The sequence below is a fragment of the Grammomys surdaster genome, unplaced genomic scaffold, assembly GCF_004785775.1.
Source record: "Grammomys surdaster isolate TR1022 unplaced genomic scaffold, NIH_TR_1.0 225, whole genome shotgun sequence".
Lineage (NCBI taxonomy): Eukaryota > Metazoa > Chordata > Mammalia > Rodentia > Muridae > Grammomys > Grammomys surdaster.
Window position 1 is genome coordinate 6048648 of NW_021604670.1, and position 7344 is coordinate 6055991.

Genomic DNA, 7344 nt, shown 5'->3' on the forward strand with positions numbered 1-7344 from the left:
AAAAAAATCAGGTAGCTTTAGATTCGTAGACCTGTATCTGGGCTCTCATTTCTAGTCCATTGATCAACATGGCTGGCTTTGTGCCACTGTAATGCTGGTTTTACTACTATGCCTCTCTGTAGAATCATTTGAAAACAGGTATGATGATACCTCCAGCAGGCCTTTTATTGTTCAGGCCTGCTTGGCTCTCTGGGCTCTTTTATGTGTCCATATAAACTTTATCATTGTTTTTAAATTTTCTGTGAAGAATTATGTTATGGTTGGATGAGGACTGCAGTGAATGTGTAGATTGCTTTTGGTAGAACGACCATTTTCATAATATTAATCCTGACAATCCATGGATATGGAAGGTCTCTCCATCTTGTGATATATTTCTTTAGTGTTTTAAATTTTACATTTTAGAGAGCTTTTACTTCAAGGTTTGGCTTATTCCAAGGCATTTATTCATTTGAGGCTTCTGGGAATGGCATTGCTTTCCTGATTTCTTTCTCAATCCTTCTGTCTTTGGTTTATAGGTTGACTACCACTACACCCAAACATCTTTATTCTTTTTATTTTTATATGTATGAGTGTTTTGTATCCATGGGGCTGGAGTTACAGAGTTGTTAGCCACCATGTGAGTGCTAAGAACCAAACCTGGGTCCTTTAGTAAATACTCTTAAGCACTGAACCATCTCTCCAAGACCTCCTCTGTATACACCCAGAATCGCTCCTTCATAGTTTTAATAAAAACGGAGAAGGTACTGGGTCATGACTAGAAGACAGAGGCAGTGGGAGAGAATTTTCTCCTTTCAATGATCTGAAAGTTTCAGTAATATTTGTATGCAGGAAGGAATAAACCATAGAGGAAAAGTTGTATAACACCAACAGGAAAGTATGGCTAGTGGGGCGATATCCCAGAGAACCACAGGGAAATGGGATCGCAAGCACTTTCAGAGATCATTGTCTTATACTAAAGACAGAGACTTGAGGCTACAAGAAACGAAGTAAGACTAGAAACTCTAGACTACTCAAGAGCAGTTGTGGAGACCCTCATGGAGACCAGTTCTGGTGGCCCCATTTTCTAAACAAAGTAGGAGGTAGGGTATATATCATTAGTTAAGGGTGGGGGATGGTATATGCCTGGCATGGTTGTGTGACATGTTAGACTAGGGATCATGAACCTAAAGTGACAAAGGTTCTTTTTGGCTAGGCTCCTATAGTAGAAACAGATGATGAGGCTGTTGGGGGAAGTACACTTTCTTGCTATCAATCCCAGGACTCGACTTGCAGGAGAACAATGAAAGCAGAAGGAAGTTGGGTGATATGTGAAAGTAGAGGAGGGTCTAGGCCAGGAGATTCAGAGGAATCTAAGAACAGTATGGTTAGGGTTTGATGTGAAGAAGGAAGGATAGGAGGTCCCCGAGGGAAGCCAGCAAACTCAAGGCTTTAGATGAGTAGTCAGTTCTGAGAAGTTACAGCAAGATCCAGGAAGTCGACAGCTGAGTTAGATAATCAGATAGAGAAGGGAGTGTCTTTGCGTGTGTGCTGTTCACAGTTATAGCATTTCTACATTAGTGTGATTGGTCCAACTTAGGGCAAGAGGTGAACCATGGTCTGGCATTAGTCTTAAACAATGGAAGGCAAACTGACCTGGAATCAGCAGAGGGCATCCAGGAAAATGCTGTCCTTCACAGTCATCCTATGGTAAATTGGGAGTGGAAGAGGATCCACTTCAAGAGAACTGTGTGGAGAGAAGACAGATGCAACTTAACTAAAGGCAAGAAGGTGGAAAGGGTGGCCTGGAATAGGCTGGAGATTGTAGTGGAGTTTGTTAATACTGAAGTATTTCAGAGTGTAGTAGAAAAATTCCACATGAAATCATAGCCTTTATGAGGCTGAGGGAGAATGACTGCTGGGAGATCAAGACCAGCGTTAGCAACATAGTAAGTTCTAGGCCAACTCATGCAACCAGCCAACCAAAACCCACAACCACCTCCCAACCACTCCATTCCCACCCCAAAAAATGATAGAATTCTGGGCAAGATGGAGAAATAAAGGGTATCTATCTTTGTCAGATCCAAAGGAAACTCCAATGTAGGGTTGTGGGTCCAGTGTCTGCTCTGCCACAGGGCGTGGCTAATTGGGGAGGTGAGATGCAGGGAGTTTGACTGTGCTTATCCTACACTGAGCTGGGCGGATGGGCTGTAGGGAAGAACAAGGCACTGCTTAGGGTAGGAAAGCACAGTCTGAGACGTGGGAAAGCTGGAGCTGGTTGTGGAGGGGGCTGTCCCAGGATCTGCGATGAGGCTGGGGCAGTGGGGTCCTCAGACCCTTGGACATCCAGGTGCCACTGAGAGTCTAGGAGAACAGAGAATGGAGTGGAAGCCTGAGGACTGGGTCTAGCCCAGGGCTGGGGGTTTGTGGGGAAGGGGAGCTCCGGCTGGTCCCATGGGAATTGTCCTTAGCTTGACAGGCATCAGCAGGCTTGGTGGCAGTTGTGGCTAGGAATGCAGAGAGGCCTTTGATGGGAGATTAGACAGTGGCTCTGTAGGCAAAGACCTTCTCCCTGGTTCCCCACAGTGGATCCCGAAGAAAAGTGGCAGTTTGATTCCAAACCATTTATTGTCATGGTGGAAAGTGAATGCATAAAACCATATCCCACATCTCAGAGTGGGCCTGAGATTAAATATCTTTTGCAGGGAGGAATGTCTGGGAAGGGAATCTTATTGGCAACACCCTCCAGGGGTCTAGGTACCTCATTAGCATGGAGATTGGGGCGTTGCCCTTATGTGGCTGATGGCCACTAATCTATAGGGAGCTGCAGCTATGTGACAGGGGCCTGGTGCCCAGGAGCAGGCAAAGCTCCTACTGTCCCTTCAGGGTCTCCAGTGCTTCAAAGCCTTTAGCTTAACTGACGACTAGGCTACCTCTCAAGATCCACTGCCTCACACTCCAATTCCCCAAACTCCAAAAGGCAGGCTGAATATCCAGAAATGAGCTTAATCTGAACTAGCAAAGGATTTCTTGTGGTTCGATAAAAGCCAACATTCCTCAGAAACATGTGAAGCCCATTTCCCATCCACTAAAAGGATTCATTTCCCTTTCCTCCAGCAGGAGGGACATATATGGCTTACCTGTTATACCCATCATCATATCAGGGCTCATGCTGGCCTCCAGGCTTCTTCAGTATCACAGGTACCCATGATACATTTCAAAGTCCATCCATCCTACCATCCTAACCCCTCTCATGTCCTCCCTTACCCCAAACTTCCTCCAACTCATGGGCTTCCCTCCCCATAGCTACTCATTTTCCTTATAATCTTGCTATAATCTGTGTCTCTGTCTCTGTCTCTGTCTCTGTGTGTCTTCCTCTATGTCTGTCTCCCAACCCCATGCTTCTCTCAGTATATTTTCTCTATTCTCCATGACCTGCTATTCTTCCCTCAGATAGTACTGGCAAGGTCCAGTCTGCTGGCTGTGTTCCGTCTATCTCTTTCTCTCTCTTCTCTGGACTCTTCCATATACCTGTTGGCTGTTCTCTCTGTCTACAATAAAATATATCTGCAATAAAATCCTGCCCTTTAACCATACCTTGGAATGGTCATGTTGTCATATTATACACCTTTGTAAAGAAGAAAACCATGATGATGATGATTATAAAAATAATAAAAAGTCTCAGTGAGATAAAGAGCTTTAGACATTTGCCTGGTACTGATTGAATACTTAGAAAACACAGAGAAAAAGATCATAGATGTATGGAAAAGAAGCCAAGCTGAACACAGTTCAGCCATGCTGTTCCCCACCCTCTGTGAGGGGAGTCATAAGCATTCTTCAGAAAGGTAGTCAGGCAGTCCTAGCAAAAATAGACTATAGATCTTAATCTCAGGACGTACACACCCAACCTCTGGCTTCCATATGTACATGCATGCTCTCTCACACACTCCCTCCCAACATATACCCACACTATGTCAACTCCAATACACACATGCATGTATACCACATACACATATATACCAAAATAATCTCCATAAAGCACTGAGAAAAATGGAAGACAATGTTTTTGATGTAGCTATTGATTTCAATCAGTGTGTGTGTGTGTGTGTGTGTGTGTGTGTAGTCATAACAATCATGCAAATTATACTTTGTACTCTGATGTCCCAGTTTTATTCCCTCTCATTAATTTCATTAGCTTTGATTACTTGGGGTCTTATGATTCCATATAAAGTTTCAGGTTGTTTTTTTTCTATGGAGAATGTCATTGGAATTTTGATATGGATGTCAGTGAATTAATAGACTGCCTTCCATAGTATGGACCTATCTGTGATGTTAATTCTTTTAATGCAAGACCACACAAAAAGACTTTCATTTATATATGCCATTTTCAATTTATTTCATCAATGTCTGATGGTTTTCAGTATAGATCTTTTACTTGTTCTTGGTTGAATTTAGTCTTATAATTTGGTTTTTTTTCTGTTTTTTTCCATTTATCTATTCATTCATTCATTCACTTCATATCCCAATTGCAGTCTCCTCTTTCCTCTCCTCCCAATCCCACTGTCACACCCCCTCTGTCCATTATTCCTCCCCCTTCTCCTCAGAGAAGTGGAATCCTCCCCTCCATGGGTACCAACCTGCCCTGGCACATCAAATCACAGCAGGATAAGTGCCTCCTCTTCCATGAGTCCAGAAAAGGCAGCCTAGCTAGGGAAAAGATATCCAAAGGCAGGCAACTAGACAGAAACAACCCCCACTCCAATTGTTAGGGAATCCACATGAAGATCATGCTATATGTTGGCTACAAATGTGTAGGGGACCTGGGTGCTCTTTGGAGGTACAGGCTCTGTGACCCCCCCATGGGCCCAAGTTAGTTGATTCTGTAGGTCTTCTTGTGGTGTCCTTGACCCCTCTGGCTCCTTCAATCCTTTCCTCCACTCTTCTACAAGACTCCCCAGGCTCCACCTAATGTTTGGCCGTGAATCTCTGCATCTGTTTCCATCAGCTGCTAACTGAAGCTTCTTAGAAGACAGTTATGGGAGGCTCGCTCCTGTCTGCAAGCATAGTGTCCGGGGCTGGCTCTCTCTCATGGGAAGTGTCTCAAGTTGGGCCAGTTATTGGTTAGCCATTCCCTCAATCTCTGCTCCATCTTTATCCCTGCACATCTTGTAAGCAGGACATATTTTGGGTCAAAGGTTTTCTGGATGGGTTGCTGTCCCCTCCCTCCACTGGAAGTCCTGCCTGGCTACAGGAAGTGGCCACTTCAGTCTGCATATCTCCAGTTGCCAGAAGTCTCAGCTATGTTCTTCCCCATAGAGTCCTGGAGCCTCCCCATTTCAGATCACTGGCTCTTCCCAGAGTTGCCCCCCACACACCTATTTCCATTCCCTATCCCAGCCTTCTCTCCTGAAACCTGATCCCCACACCCTGTTCCCCTCCCCTTCTTCCATCCAGTTCTCTCCCTCCATCCACCTCTGATATCTATTTTATTTCCTCTTCTGAGTGAGACTCAAGGATTCTCCCTTGGACCCTTCTTGTTACGTAGCTTCTTTGGATCTGTGGATTGTAGCGTGGGTATCCTATCCTGTACTTTATAGCCAATATCCACTTATAAGTGAGTACATACCATGGATGTATTTTTGGGTCTGGATTACTTCACTCAGAATGATATTCTCTAGTTCCATTCATTTGCCTATACATTTTATAATGTTTTTGTTTTTAATAGCTGAGCAGTATTCCATTGTGTAAATGTACCACATTTTATTAATTCTCCCCACCACATTGATTTTCAAAGTGGTTGTGCAAATTTGCACTCCCACCAGCAATGGAGGAGTGTTTCTTTGCTCCACCTCACCAGCATGTGCTATGTGCTACCCTTTGAAATTTTGATCTTAGCCATTGTGATGTTTGTAAGATGGAGTCTCAGAGTTGTTTTGATTTGCATTTCCCTGATGGCTAAGGAAGTTAAGCATTTACGTGCTTCTTGGCCATTCAAGAGTCATCTGTTTAGAATTCTCTGCTTAGCTCTGAACCCCATTTTAAAAATTGGGTTATTTGATTTGGTGTGTTACTTCTTGAGGGTTTTTTTTTTAATGTATATGTTTTGGATATCAGCCTTAGGTTGGATGTAAGGTTAATGAAGATCTTTTCCCATTCTGTAGGTTGCTATTTTGTTCCATTGACAGTGTCCTTTGCTTTACAGAAGCTTTTCAGTTTTATGAGGTCCTGTTTATTAATTGTTGCTCTTAGTGCCTGGGTTGGTGTTCTGTTCGTAAACTTGTCTCCTGTACGAATGTGTTCAAGTATTTCCCACTTTCTCTTCTATTAGATGAAGTGTATCTGATTTTATATGGAGCTTCTTGATCCACTTGGAGTTAAGTTTTGTGCAGGATGATAAATATGAATATATTTGCATTATTTTACATGTAGACATCCAGTTAGACTGTCAAAAATCAAGTGTCTGTTGGTATGTAGGTTTATTTCTGGGCCTCTGATTCTACTTCGTTGATCAATCTGTCTGTTTTTATGTCAGTATCATGCAGTTTTTAATTACTATTGCTCTATAGTACAACTTGAAATCAGAGATTATGATACATCCTGAAGTTCTTTTATTGTACAAAATTGTTTTAGCTATTCTGGGTTTTTTGTTTTTCCATGTCTTAGGATTTCCATGGCTGTCAGGAGACACCATGACCAAGGCAACTCTTATAAAAGACAACATTTAATTGAGGCTAGCTTACAGGTTCTGAGGTTTGGTCCATTATCATCATGGCAGGAAGCACGGCAGTGACAGGCAGGCAGGTATGGCAATGGAGGAACTGAGAGTTCTACATCTTGTTCAGGAGGCAAACAGGAGGAGGCTGGCATCCTCAGGCTGCTGGGGGGACTTTCAAAGCCTATCCTACAGTGACACACTTCCTCTAGCAAGTCCATACACACTCCAACAAGGCCACATCTCCTAATAGTGCCACTCCATGGGTCAACCACATTGAGCCACTACATTATATGAAATTGAGAATTGCCTTTTTTAAGGTCTGTAAGGAATTGCTTTGAAATTGTGATGGGGATTGCATTGACTCTGTAGATTGCTTTTGGTAAGATGGCTACTTTTACTATGCTAATCCTGCTGATCGATGACTATGGGAAATCTTTCCATCTTCTGATAATCTTCAATTTTTCTCTTCAGAGACTTAAGTCCTGTCATACTGGTCTTTCACTTGCTTGGTTAGAATTACACCAAGATATTTTATATTATTTGTGCCTATTATGAAGGTTGTTGTTTGCCTGATTCCTTTCTTAGCCCGTTTATCATTTATATATAGGAGGGTTGCTGATCTTTTTGAGTTAATTTTGTATCCAGCCACTTTT